At 41.7% G+C, this 13735-nt stretch overlaps 1 protein-coding gene across 7 annotated transcripts in view; it reads left to right on the top strand.

Moving 5' to 3' along the window:
• The window catches only part of SEC31A (SEC31 homolog A, COPII coat complex component), a 236320-nt gene that overhangs the window by 200671 nt on the left and 21914 nt on the right, over nt 1-13735 (top strand). The gene's annotated exons all lie outside the window — the stretch shown is intronic.

The following is a 13735-nucleotide window of genomic DNA, read 5'->3' as shown; positions in this document are numbered from 1 at the left end:
ACTACAAATGACTGTACTGTAAGTAACTTGAAGGAATTGCATTCTGCTCTTGAAAACAGGAGGTCTCCTGCTGTTTTCTCTATGTGAGGAAGTGCAAAAAATCAGGGAGATTGAGAACCCCATGATTGAATAGATGAGGATTTAAAGTTCTAGACAGTGTTTGTGCATGTTTATTTATTTATTTATTTTTTGTTTTTATATACCGATCTTCCTACATTAGATGCAAATCAAACCGGTTTACATAGAACAATAACTTACCAAATGGCATTACATGAAACAATTAACATTTAAACAACATTAAAAACATTGTCAGGAGAATAAACCAATTATACAAATTGAATTAAAGCATGTTAGGTCTATACCATGCTGTTTGTTTTAATATGATGGCAGTTTGTTGTGCAACTGTAAGTGTGGGATCTGCCATGTTAATACAAGGCTGATGCAAGGTATTACATGCCCTAGGTTGACCTGCAACATTGCTGCCCCCCCCTTTCCTGGTTGTATACTTTTGTATCTGCAGTGTCTCTGGCACAGCATCCTTCTCTCCTCCTTCCCCTTCCTGCAACCCCCTGTTTCTTCACCCCTCCACCAGCTCCTGCAACTTCTCTTTCCTACCTCCATCCACAACAGCTCTCTCTTTCCTAAGCCCCCAGCAGCCTTTTTTGCTGCCCATTTCATGCCTAGAACTAGCTATGCATTAATAGAACACTGCATGTTGTATAATCACATCTCAGTTTTTGTGTTATGTACAAGATCCTTTGACATGAACAGAAATGTAGCCTATGGTCATCAGAATCAGTTGATCTAGTCAAGATAATATGTGCCTTTGGTGATGGATGGAAAAAAGAAGTGGGGTCTCAGTGGCAAGTGCCATGAGAGATACCTGGATTTGATTCCCAATAGAGATGCTGTGAGATGATATTCACAGTCCCTAGGGTGGGGGAGGGAGTTTTGGCCATCACTCAGTGATGACACCTACTGCCTAGATTCAGGGTGCACATGTCTTGGTTTCTAGAGAGCTGCAGTCTGTGGCCTTTTGCCTAGGACTGTTGCTGCAATGGTTGATCTTAGTTGAAAGGGGGATATAAAAAAAAAGTAGGAGACAAAACCCCAGGTTGTTACAAATGAAGGCTCTTGACTTTTATAGATCACAGTCCTGGTTTTGACTGAGCTGAAAGTAAAAAGGAATAGTACTTTCTTGTGTAAATTGTGCTAATAATGATTGGAATGGGTATCCTTGCACAGACTGTAATACAATTGCCTAGCCCTTTCCACACTTTCACTGCATGTCTTAGATCCATATCCAACAGCATAGAACCTTATCCAACAGCAGCAGCATGGGAAGAACCATCTTACTGCATAGTATCAAGTTCCTTATGGTTATGCAGGTGTGATGCTTTCTCAGCATGCCACGTTGATTGTGACTGGCCTACTCTAAGGCTTTCTTCAGTGGTAGATGACATGATGAATAAATAGGCCCCTGCATGATTAATCTCTCTCACCGATGAGAACATGCCTTCCCTTACTATTAGCAAGCCTGCCATGAAATGGATAATGATGTAGCATGAAATTGATAATGATATATTGTAAGTGAATAACATTGCTGTAATTTTTAATTAACCTTTTTTAAAGTGATGTTTGCTAATGATCTTGAAGAGTAAAAATATGATTAATCAAGTACTTGTATGAGAGAAGAGCCATATTTCCTCAGCTGATTTAATTTTTGAGTTGCAGTATGCTGTTAAATCCTGATAAGGTTTCTTCTGATTGTTCCTTTGAAAGAAGAGGTGATTTATATCTTGCCAACTAGTTTAGCCAGGAGGTACAGCTGTTGGATTAAGTATAGGGTCCTGTGTACTCATCAACCAGAGAAGGAAGGTGATGCAGAGAGCTAAGGAGGACAAAAACTGATTGGTAAATAGTGATATCCCATAGACAGTCCTACTTCTGTGGTTTGCAGCAGGGGTGTATAATGCAATGTAGACAGGAATATCTGGGCAGACTGGATGGGTCAGTTGATCTTTTTTTTTTTTTTTTTTTTGTCATCAAACAAATGAGGTAAATGAAGTAAAACATCAACAAAATACAAAAAAAAATGTTCACTAAATTTTTAGCCAAAGCACCACATTAAAAGATAATTTTACAATTTTAAACTGTATTTTATTTAAAAAAAAAAAAAAAAAGTGGGGAGGGCACTATAACACTGTGGGCCGGATTTTAAGAATTACACGCAGGCTCGGCGCACAGGAGCAGGTTTTAAAGGGTTAGCACGTAACCCTTTTGAAATCCCCCCCCCCCCCCAAGTGAATAAAAAAAAAATGGAAGCTGCAGTCTATTCAAAATCCAAACTTCAAAATACGTGAATCGTAATTCTTCAAACCAACACCAAAATAGTCTGTATCTTCACATAAAAATAGTCGTCTTTCCTCCTCATCCAGTATGACCAGTCCAGATGAGTGGGTTATTCTCTTCAACCAGCAGATGACACCAACAGATTTGCTGATGTCACCCCTTATATGCATCCATTCTGACCTCAGCCTGCTAGTATTCTTTCTGTCCAGCAGATGGTCAGCAAGCGACCTGTACTGTCAGACTGAGGCCTAGGTAGACAAACAGGATCTATTGGAGAGATGCTTCCGAGAGGAAAAGTATTCATTCCCTCCCTCAGTTGAGTTCGGTCCTGGGTCTGTCTCTATATAGCTCTCAAAGTGAAAGCCTTAACTTCCTCCTTCAGTGGAGCAGTGACAGGACCGGGGGACTTCCAGCATTGCTGCCTTGGATTGTAGGAAACATTTACTTTTACTTGCCCTGATTTCTTCCATCTCCAGTTACCCCCTCCAATACTTCTAGTGCCATCCCTCCTAATTCCTGCCTGGATGAAGGATTCGTTTGTGGAATAAAGTTAAAAAGAAAAAGAGAGAAAAAAGGACTGAGGGTCAGGACTCAGCCAGGATAGTGAACAGGGCAGGCCTGGTGACAGTGCAAGGGCTGAAAGAGAGCTAGTAAGGCATACAAGACTGATTTGGTGCCTGGGGATGTTATGTAGTGGCCGCACAAATGTTTTGGCAGCAATATGGCTTCCCCTGCAAAGTGCAGGAAGAAGCCTCCATTCTGCAGTAGCTGTGAAGGTAGGAAATGCACGGGAGTGGATAAACTCTGCCACGGCTGTTTAGAGCAGCAGGCAATCCAATGTGGCAGCGATCCAAGCATTCCAGGTGGGTCTGCTACCACAGGGGTCAGCAGTAGTTGATTCTCCCACCAATGCAGGCAGTGTTGCAGAGGGCCTGGCAGCCTTTTTAAGTGTATGGGAGTGAGAGAGCATGGAACCTCCCTCCCTTTCCACAGTTGAGAGGTGAAAGCAGGTAGTGAGTTCCTGGGTCAACAACTCCTGCTTTGGAGACCTACGCTGTAGACTGGCCATGGTGTTTCGGGAATTTTTAAAGTGCCTCTAGCAAGTTTTTGCTATGGTGCAGAGCTCAGTTCAAAAGTGTGTGCTGGATTTTTCTGCTACTTCTGATACAGCAGACAAAGGCAAGAATGAAATAGAGACGAAAAAGATACCTTTTCAGGCTCAGGGGATTCTTTAAAGGGTTTTAAGTATTCCAGAGAGGCAGACAGTGAGAAAGAACTTCCTCCAGAGGGAGAAGATGGCTCATCTATGGTGTGTCTCTTCCATAGAGAACAATTTATTCTTTAATTACTCAGTCCTTAAGGAATTTGAATATAGCTGAAGAAAAGAAGAGGAGTTGACTTCTACTTTGGAGGACCCGATTATGGTCAGTATTAAAAAGCTTTCAAATAATTTCCTTTGTATCAGGCAGTTCAGGACCTGATTGGTACAGGTGGCTGTACCTTATCAAAGCTATACCCACTGGTTGCCCTTCATAAGAATCTTTGATCTGGAGTAGGTATCTTCAGAAGCAAATTGTAACGGAGGTTGTTCATTGGCAAAATTATATCCCTTGGTTTCTCAAGAAAGAGAGAACAGCAATCCAGTTAGAGGAAGGTGCTGTGCTTAAGAGTTCTCAGGAAAGAATAATGGTCCGTGCTTAGACAAGTCTTTGAGGATGTTAGCATGGCACTGCGGATAACTGCTTACAACTGTATAATAGCAAGATCTCGCAAGATCTAGTGTAGCATATCCTAGAAGCGACAGTGGGTAATACACTCAGAGACGGACACAGCGTATTAGTGGAAGCAGATTTTGGCCAGTGGTGTACATCCACAGTGGCAGCTAAATGTTTTCTTTGGCTGTGTTTTTTGCTCTGCAGACTCTCTATTTTTAAATTCCAACTTGACAAAACTTCTCTTTAAGGGACAACTTTTGTTTGGAGAAGATCTTGGAAGGATGGCTAAAGCCTGGAGGGAATTCAAGGTGTCAAGACTTCCAGAGGACGGGATTCCCAGAGAGTTCAGCAAGGAAGAGATGCAGGTCCCGGACCTTGGCAAGGAAGGATTTTTGCAGGGTCAGGATCCTCAGAAGATGCATAAGGGCCGGATTTTAAAAGCTCTATGCGCGGTAAATCGCCTTATGCGCGCCGGGCCTATTTATAAAGGCCAGGCGACACACACAAAGTCCTGGGGCTTGGGGGCGGGGCTAGAGGCAGGCGCAAAAGGTTTATAAGAATTCGGGGGGGGGGGGGGGGAGGTTAGGGGGAAGGGAAGTTCTCTTCCAGCCGCTCCGATTTCCCGATTTCGGAGCGGCCTGGGAGGGGAACGGGGGGAAGCACGTGGGCATTGGCACGCGCAAGGTGCACTAGTGTGCACCCCTTGCACGTGCCGACCCCCGATTTTATAACTTGCACGCTCATGCGCGCACAAGTTATAAAATCAGGCGTACATGTGCGCGCACATGTACGCCCACGCGCAGGTCTTAAAATCTACCCCATAGTGAGTGTTTGAGGATCCTATCTCCAGCTCCAGAAATGAGCAGCCTTCTGTCAGGTTCTATCTGTGGTGGGCCCAAGTTACAACAGATCTGTGAATCTTAGAGACTATACAACATGGTTATGCCTGGGAATTTCTCCTGACCCGTTTGACGCCTTTGTGGTTTTCCTCTGTCATTCTGCCAGGAGGAGATAAGCTGTGAAGGTGACACTAGGAAGCTGCCTCGAATTTAAAGCTTGTAGTTCCAGTTCCAAGGGTCATGGTTTTTACTCCATTTACTTTGTGGTTCCTGAGAAGGAAGAGTCCTTCCATCCCGTTTTGGATTGGAAACAGGTCCACAGATCTATAAAGGTAACTCTTATCAGAAGGGCAGTCAGAAGGAGAATCCCTTACCTCCTTGGATCTAACAGAGGTTTATCTTTGCATTCTGATAAGAAAGGATCATCATCGCTTCCTTTGGATTATGATTTTGGGACATTTTTGCTTTAAGCCCTACACTTTGGTTTTGCTGAAGCCCCAAGGACCCTGTCAAAGGGGATGGTGGTTGTTGTGGCGGCTTTATACAAGGAAGGGATTTTGGCTAGAACCTTATCTGTACAATAGGTTAACTAGGACACAGTCACTACATGAAGGTGTACTGGCCATTCAAAGAATGGTTTAATTTTTGCAAGAATTGGGCTGGATATTCAATTTCTCCAATAGTAGTCCACAACCGTTTCAGACTCTTAACTAAGGATGTGGTTTGATGAGAAGATAGGCCAAATTTGGCTAATGGAGAACAAAGGAATCAAAGCTGTGTCATCAAAATCTTAGTTTATCATGTGCCGGGACTCTGATTGTAGGGTCTTGTCCTCAGTTTCTCAGTTCCATGGGCGAGGGTGCATATGAGACCTCTTCAAAGAGCTTTGCTTTCCAGATGGAATTCCCAGTCTCAGAACTATTTCATACGGCTACCAGTGACAGAATCCATTAAGATAAGCTTGCAATGGTGGTTACATTACAAAGACCTGGAGCTGGATATGGATCTGAAGGCCCTGTCCTGGGTGAAGATGATGATGGATGCCAGTTTAATAGGCTGGGAGGCACACTATCTGGGGCAGCTGGCTCAGAGACAGTGTAATTCCAAGAAGGTAAATGGTCTATCAGTCTGTTACAAGCCAAAGCGATTTGATTGGCTCTTCTGGAATTTGTGCATCTGCTTCTGAGACAGGCAATTAGGAGATTGCCAGCAACACCACAGTGGTAGCATATATAAGTCATCAAGGGAGGAACAATGATCCTCGGGTGTCTTGGAGGCAGATTTCTTCTTGCTTCGGCAGCAAAAAATTGAAGGTTTTGCCAGCATCATGCATAGCATGATTCTCAGTCACAGTGTGGTCAACCGAGGGGGGTGGTCTTTGTCTCAAGTAGCCTTCATTCAGATTGTAGCCAGATGGAGAGTCCCCTTGAATCTTTGGCAACCATTAGGTATATGAAGGTACAGAAACTTTTCAGCCAAAAGAGGAATAATGTCACCCGGAATTGTTGCATCAGTCCAGACCTGACTAATAGATGCAGCCTTTCCTCCCTGGCACTTGATAAAGGAGTACCTTGGAAGATCTCGGAACATCCAGGTTTTATGATTCTGGTAGCTCCAGATTGACCACAGTGTTCTTGGTATGTGTATTTCTTGAGATTGATACACTGAAGGCCGTTGGGGCTTCCATCTTACAAGAAATTGCTGTTGCAGGGTATGGTTCTTTGTGAAAATCTGATTTTGTCTTACAGCCTAGCCCTGGTAGAAACATTATTAGTAAAGAAAGAATATTCTTAAGCTGTTGTGGTTACTCTTCTAAAGTTTAGAAAGTTTTCCACTTTCCATCTTTGTGATTTGTCTATCTCCCAAGACTAGTTTTCCCAGATCTTTGTGTTTTCTCTTCCTCCTAAGACTAAACTTTTATTTGTTTTATTATAACGATTTTAGTCGTATTATTTTAATTTGCTTTTATATTTTGATTTACTTTTAACAATTATGTATGTTCCTCTGTAACCCGTCCCAAACACTGGAGGGTGCGGGATATAAATACTTTAAAGTAAATAAATTTGCTTATGTGTGAATTTGGATTGTAATTCTTGCAGGTGCAGGTTGTAGTTCCGCCATGCTACAGCGGTCATATATTGTGTAGGCCTTTGCCTTCTCATCCACATATATCTCCTTTTCTTGAGAGGCCTCAAACATGTTAAGCCTCCACTAAGGATTACTGTTATATCTTCGGATCTGAATCTGGATTTGCTCTTTTTGGTGGTTTTGCATTTGAATCTGTTAGGGACATTTCTCTAAGGTTGCTCACATTGGAAGCTGTATTTTTCTAATGGCTATTTATTCAGTCCAAAGATTTTTATACTTGGCAAGCATTTTCTTGCAGAAAGCCCTTTTTATTGATTACATAAGGTATGGTCAAGATGTGTTCTGTTCATTTGATGTCTGCTAAGGTGGTCACAGCCTTTTGTTTGCCTTCATTCAGCAAAAGTGCAGCATTGGCTGAGTTCAGGCTACTTCACAACTTAGAGGTGAGAACAGCTCTTTTGAGATATCTCAAGGTCATTGATGCCTTTAGGAGGTTTGATCATCTTTTAGTGCTATAAAGTGGAGAGCTGAAAGGTGAGGCAGCAACTGGATTAAAGAGGTTATTACAGGAGCCTACATGCTTTCTGATAGGCCCTTACCAAAACAGGTAAGAGCTTATTACATGAGAGCTCAAGCTACATCTTGGGCAGAGCTTAAGCTGATGTCTCCTTTAGAGGTTTGTAAGGCCATCGCGGAAAGATTAAATGATTTCTTTGCTTTGGTGTTTACTGAAGAGGATGTTGGGGAGGTACCCGTAATGGAGAAGGTTTTCATGGGTAATGATTCAGATGGACTGAATAAAATCACGGTGAACCTAGAAGATGTGGTAGGCCTGATTGACAAACTGAAGAGTAGTAAATCACCTGGACCGGATGGTATACACCCCAGAGTTCTGAAGGAACTAAAAAATGAAATTTCAGACCTATTAGTAAAAATTTGTAACTTATCATTAAAATCATCCATTGTACCTGAAGACTGGAGGATAGCAAATGTAACCCCAATATTTAAAAAGGGCTCCAGGGGCAATCCGGGAAACTACAGACCGGTTAGCCTGACTTCAGTGCCAGGAAAAATAGTGGAAAGTGTTCTAAACATCAAAATCACAGAACATATAGAAAGACATGGTTTAATGGAACAACGTCAGTATGGCTTTAACCCAGGGCAAGTCTTGCCTCACAAATCTGCTTCACTTTTTTGAAGGAGTTAATAAACATGTGGATAAAGGTGAACCGGTAGATATAGTATACTTGGATTTTCAGAAGGCATTTGACAAAGTTCCTCATGAGAGGCTTCTAGGAAAAGTAAAAAGTCATGGGATAGGTGGCGATGTCCTTTCGTGGATTGCAAACTGGCTAAAAGACAGGAAACAGAGAGTAGGATTAAATGGGCAATTTTCTCAGTGGAAGGGAGTGGACAGTGGAGTGCCTCAGGGATCTGTATTGGGACCCTTACTTTTCAATATATTTATAAATGATCTGGAAAGAAATACAAGTGAGATAATCAAATTTGCAGATGACACAAAATTGTTCAGAGTAGTTAAATTAAAAGCAGATTGTGATAAATTGCAGGAAGACCTTGTGAGACTGGAAAATTGGGCATCCAAATGGCAGATGAAATTTAATGTGGATAAGTGCAAGGTGATGCATATAGGGAAAAATAACCCATGCTATAATTACACAATGTTGGGTTCCATATTAGGTGCTACAACCCAAGAAAGAGATCTAGACGTAATAGTGGATAACACATTGAAATCGTTGGTGCAGTGTGCTGCGGCAGTCAAAAAAGCAAACAGAATGTTGGGAATTATTAGAAAGGGAATGGTGAATAAAACGGAAATGTCATAATGCCTCTGTATCGCTCCATGGTGAGACCGCACCTTGAATACTGTGTACAATTCTGGTCGCCGCATCTCAAAAAAAGATATAATTGCGATGGAGAAGGTACAGAGAAGGGCTACCAAAATGATAAGGGGAATGGAACAACTCTCCTATGAGGAAAGACTAAAGAGGTTAGGACTTTTCAGCTTGGAGAAGAGACGACTGAGGGGGGATATGATAGAGGTGTTTAAAATCAGGAGAGGTCTAGAACAGGTAGATGTGAATCGGTTATTTACTCTTTCGGATAGAAGACAGACTAGGGGGCACTCCATGAAGTTAGCATGGGGCACATTTAAAACTAATCGGAGAAAGTTCTTTTTTTACTCAACGCACAATTAGACTCTGGAATTTGTTGCCAGAGGATGTGGTTAGTGCAGTTAGTATAGCTGTGTTTAAAAAAGGATTGGATAAGTTCTTGGAGGAGAAGTCCATTACCTGCTATTAAGTTCACTTAGAGAATAGCCACTGCCATTAGCAATGGTTACATGGAATAGACTTAGTTTTTGGGTACTTGCCAGGTTCTTATGGCCTGGATTGGCCACTGTTGGAAACAGGATGCTGGGCTTGATGGCCCCTTGGTCTGACCCAGTATGGCATTTTCTTATGTTCTTATGTTCTTAGTGACTTGATCTTCATTGCATTCCTTTTCTAAGCTTTCCCACATAGATGTTAGGGTCAGGGAGGTGGCCCCTTTTGCCTCTGAGGTGTTGCTAGCAGGTTTGGCAGTGTTCCATCATATTCAGGAGTAGCTCAGGTATATAGCATTCGTCTGGACTAGTCAGACCAGAACAAATCAATGGTTTATGCGCATTGACTTGCAGATGGAGACAGAGACCAACAGATGTGCTGATGTTACCCTTAAATGTATCCGTGCTGACCTCAAACTGCCATTATAATCTGTAACAAGTTAATTGTGGATAACTTCAATTCAAACAAATGAACATTGTTTGGAGTTTTTGTTTTGTTTTTTTTCATTAATTTCAAAATACCAGTGGACTTCCAGAAAGAACAAGAAAGTAGGTAGGAGACATAGAAAGTTTCATAAACAATCATGAAATCACTCATCTGCATAGGAGGAGAAAATTGCAGATTTATGCTGTCCTTTCCAAATAATGAAGAGACATTTAACTTTGGATAAATTGAAGTTCAGAAACTGCAGTTCATTGGATGACCTGAAGACTTCCAGAAGGCGAGTGCCGATTATCTCAAACCTGAAAACGCTCATTAATTGTAATCCATATCTTTATAAAAATCCAAAATCCGATCTGGCTAACATTTCACCATCATTTGGCTGCATTAGGAATCTCTTGAAAACTTAGCACCCAATCACATCTACAATAAAAAAAAAATAAAAACACATATTGTGGCCAATAAACATCTCATAAAATACTCTTTTTAAAAAAATCCCTTATATTTGCAGCACAAAGCTGCAGTTCTTAACTATCAAATATTTCATATGGCATGCTGCCTACTAAAATTCTGTACAAATGTGAACAATATGGATCCCACTAGATTAAAGATGCTTAAAAAGAATTCATTCAACCAATCAAATGGACACACAGAAACATGTTTTCAAAAACCAATCCAAAGCTTATTCATTGACATTTAAATGATTACATCTTTTTAACATGCATCAATCAAATTCTCTCCTTATTGCATCTACATATGAAAAAAAAATGAAAAAGCAGATTGTAGGTTATAAATACATAACAATCCTCAAAGCAACGTAATCCGCATTACAATCTTTTAACAAATATCAGTTAATTTAAGGTACTCTTTTTAAGCGTCTTTAAAATCTAGCGGTGTCCATAATGTTTCTCATGGCTTAAAATATAAAGTTGATGACTCAATGAAATTTACTGTATGTAAAATTTCTAACTGTATTCATTATAGACAGGTGTCAAACTCTAGAATATTCAGTCACTTTGGCATAAGTCCCCATTTACTACCCTCAAAAAGTCAGAGAAAAATGTACTGACCAACCTACCTCTGCCCATCCTCTCAACAGAAATCGGTCCAGTTCATGTACTTGTAGAGAGGGGTTTTGCTTATTAGAGTGGATAACCAAAGATGATGCCTCAGCGAGACAGGAGACTTCACAGCATGGATTTTCTGAGAACAGAGAAGGTTTTATTTCACCCCTCTCCATTCTTAGCCAGCCATTCTTCTCTAAGCTATTGACCCATCGGATTATTTTGGATCCCTGTTAGTACAAGGGTCAAAATTATCTACACATGGTAGAATATTTAGGTATGCTGAAAACCCTTTGGTAGTTTTATCAGAAATGATCTTTCAGCATGTGTATCTTAACTGAGCCATCTTTGTGTGTGCATCACTTTCAGCAGTCAGCACTGTACATGTTAAACTCTTTATCCATCATTCTCCCAGTCCTAAAGAAGTAAGACAGACTATTATTAATTAGTTAATTCTTGGGATAGTACAATTTGGTGATGAGAATAATAATTTGGGTTTACAAAATTTATTTTAATATCTGGTATACTATATGGTCACAGCCCTTGAAAAAAACTTCAGCAACTGTATGACGGTTTTCAGTGGGAAGTTGGAACTGTCTTAGTACTTGGCTACCGATGAGTAAACTGAGGCACAGGGAGGTGAAAGTGATTGATCTGAAGTCACACATGGACTTCCAGATTCCAAGTTTCTAGCTTCAACCATGTAGCATAAAATATATTGCCTGACGTGTAATCACTTTGAGTATCTCCAACTATTGGAACACTGTGCATATACATTATTTTTGTAATATCCTGCCCTGTAGGCATTGGTTGTATATTTAGTGTTTTGTAAATTATGGCTGCATATTCTTGCTACCAATAAACTAATTTGAAAAAAAAATATGTATATATATATAGCCAGTCATTCATCAGTTCTGGTCTTATTGGGGTGGGGGGGGGGCGGGAAGAGAACTTCGCATGGTCTCCTGTAGATACCATTAGGCAATGGTAATTTGAGAGAATGAACTCTGCTACTGTGTAGGAGTATTTGTCTCATGATTATAGATTGGTACCAGCAGGCTGCAACTCTCCAGAAGGCAACCAGGTCAATGTCAGCAGATTAGTGGTAGCCAGATACCATACAGCAAGGGCACAGAACCTAGGCAGTCAAATGTTCAGGCAACAGCCTTGCAAGTTTTAATAGCCTTTTAGACTGTTACAAAGGTTAATATGGGAAAAGAGGTACTGGGTGTTGGCTTAAGGATGGGAACATTTATGCTTATCTACGCAGGATTGTAGAGAACCCAGGAGAAAAATTACAAAAGTTGACTTGAATAAGGTGTGATATCCTATAAGCATTCAAGCTTCTTTGGTTAAAATTTGGGATGTATCCTTATCATTGCTGACCGGATTAGCTGGGCAGAATAGATGTGCTTAGTGTCTCTTGTTGTTTACTGTTACTGTGATCATTACCCTTCAAACTGACAGCTCACACCATCAGTGATCACCAGTTAAACTAGAGCAAGTAGCTCATTTAAAACAAATCAAAGAAAAGTCTTTCACTCCGTGCAGAGATAAGCTCTGGAATTCATTGCCACAGGATGTGGTTACAGCAGTCAGCATAACTGGGTTTAAAAAAATGTTTGGATAAGTTTCCTAGAGGATAAATCCATAAACTGCTGTGACAGTAATTAGTAAGCAATACCGTGTTTCCCCGAAAATAAGACATCCCCCAAAATAAGACCTAGTAGAGATTTTGCAGAATTCTTAAATATAAGACCTCCCCCGAAAGTAAGGCATCCCTTGTAAACAGGGGCGGATTGACCTATCGGGGGATCGGGCTTCCCCCGGTGGGCCGGTCAATCCTGTGACGTCATTTAAAAAAATTTTTTTTTTTTTTTAAATAAAGTTTCCAAAGTATTAGGGGCAGACGCGAGCAGTGGTATCCCGAGGGGAGCCAATGCCCCCGGGCACAAGGAGGCTCATGCGGCCGCTGAGCCTCCTTGCCCGAAGAAAAAGATCGCGTTCAAATGCGCTGATGCTCTTTCTCCTTCCTGCCTATGCGGCCCCAGAAGTAAACGTTGCCGGAGCCGCGTGGGCAGGAAGAAGAAGGAGCATCAGCGTGTGCAGAAGAGGAGCCGCCGCGGGCTGCTGCGAATCCCAAGTCGCAGCGGCCCAAGAAGAGGAAGAGGCCCGGTAGCGAGGAAGAGGCCCGAGAAGTTCAGGGCCGCTGCAGAGCCCATCCTGCGGCGACCCGCGAAGAGGAGGCCCAGAGGTGAGAGAGAGAGGCTGAGGGTCTGTAGAAGGTGTGTGCGTGCGTGTATGAGATGAGTTGAGAGATTGAGGATCTGAATGTTTGCAGAGGCAGCATGTGAGAGCCTCTGTGTGTGTGAGAGACAGCGTGTGACGGTGAGAGCCTATGCTTGAGCAAGACAGCATGTGAGAGTGAGAGAGAGCCTGTGTGTGTGAGCGTCAGACAGCATGTGCCAGTGAGAGACTGTGTGTATGAATGATTGTTTGAGAGACAGCATGTGACAGTGAGAGCCTGTGTGTGTGTGAGAGAGAGAAATGCATGTGAGAATGAGAACCTGACTCTGTTTGAGGGAAGAACACGGAGAGAAAAGAAATACGGAAGAAAAAAGGACAATATAAAAGGAATTGGCAAAAAAATAAGAAAGGAAAGATGGAAAAAAAAAAGCCTGTGACCAACCGATTAGAAAACTAACATCAGCCAGCAAAGGTAAAAAAAAATAAAAATTACTTTTTAGTGATTGGCACATGTAATCTTTGGGAATGTGCAAGAATAGCACTTTCTCTATGCGGATCTCACAATATACGAGATCAGCAAGGAGGAAGTGGAAGCCCACGGGGCCTGCACAGAAGAGGCAGCAGAATGGGCTTCAGTGTCAGTA

The sequence above is a fragment of the Rhinatrema bivittatum genome, chromosome 1, assembly GCF_901001135.1.
Source record: "Rhinatrema bivittatum chromosome 1, aRhiBiv1.1, whole genome shotgun sequence".
In the NCBI taxonomy this organism is placed as follows: Eukaryota; Metazoa; Chordata; class Amphibia; order Gymnophiona; family Rhinatrematidae; genus Rhinatrema; species Rhinatrema bivittatum.
Note: the sequence above shows the minus strand (reverse complement) of the source record. Positions and strands in the feature narration are given on the sequence as shown.